Source organism: Procambarus clarkii, chromosome 69, assembly GCF_040958095.1.
Source record: "Procambarus clarkii isolate CNS0578487 chromosome 69, FALCON_Pclarkii_2.0, whole genome shotgun sequence".
Classification (NCBI taxonomy): domain Eukaryota; kingdom Metazoa; phylum Arthropoda; class Malacostraca; order Decapoda; family Cambaridae; genus Procambarus; species Procambarus clarkii.
The window spans coordinates 13,664,900-13,666,214 of record NC_091218.1 but is presented as its reverse complement, the minus strand read 5'-3'; positions in this window follow the sequence as shown (position 1 = coordinate 13,666,214).

Below are 1,315 nucleotides of genomic sequence, written 5' to 3'. Positions count from 1 at the left end.
AATAGTTCGCTCTGACACAATAATTACACCGCCAACTTGAATGCCTAAACAATGGGAAGGGAAATTCAATTCTGTTAATGAGTTCAATGTCCTCGTGGACATTCTTCAGACAGATCTGAGGAATGTCCACGAGAACTGGTCGGTAGAGCGACGGTCTCACTTCTTGCTGGTCGGCGTTCGATTCCCGACAGTACAAGTGGTTGGAGTTTTTTTTTTTTTTTACTTTATCTTCATATCTCAGTTTCTTGTATTCATATCCCTGCTTTTTGTCCTCATACCCAAGCTCCTTGTCCTCATACCCAAGCTCCTTGTCCTCATACCCAAGCTCCTTGTCCTCATACCCAAGCTCCTTGTCCTCATACCCAAGCTCCTTGTCCTCATACCCAAGCTCCTTGTCCTCATATCCCAGCTCCCTGTCCTCATATTCCTTCAGAGTACTATATAGTCTAACTCGCTTACCGACTCCCCAGATAACTACCTTATCCCTAGATAACTACCTTTCTACCTTTCCCTAGATAACTACTTTACCTCACCTGTCTTCCACCACACAGATAATATTATCATAGAAGCCATCAACACGAAGCATTGAGATCAAATATAAATGACAGAAACTACTCTGTGAGGAGATATTATCCGTTTGTACACATATGATTATTTCAGTCCATCCTCCTGGTTAGGTTAGGTTACGTTAGGTTAGGTTACGTTAGGTTATAGATTACGTTATGTTAGGTTGGGTTAGGTTACGTTAGGTTACGTTAAGGTAGGTTAGGTTACGTTAGGTTAGGTTAGGTTACATTAGGTTACGTTAGGTTAGGTTACGTTAGGTTACGTTAGGTTAGGATAGATTACGTTAGGTTACGTTAGGTTAAGTTAGGTTAGATTACGTTAGGTTAGGTTAGGTTAGGTTACGTTAGGTTAGGTTACATTACGTTAGGTTAGGTAAGATTACGTTAGGTTAGGTTAGGTTAGATTACGTTAGGTTAGGTTTGGTTACGTTAGGTTACGTTAGGTTAGGTTACGTTAGGTTAGGTTACGTTAGGTTCTATTACGTTAGGTTAGGTTACGTTTGGTTAGGTTAGCTTACGTTAGGTTAGGGCACGTTAGGTTAGGTTACGTTAGGTTAGGTTGGATTACATTAGGTTAGGTTACGTTAGGTTAGGTTAGATTACGTTAGCTTAGGTTATGTTAGCTTAGGTTACGTTAGGTTAGGTTAGGTTAGATTACGTTACGTTACGTTTCGTTAGGTTACGTTAGGTTACGTTAGGTTACGTTACATTAGGTTACGTTACGTTAGGTTACATTACGTTAGGTTAGG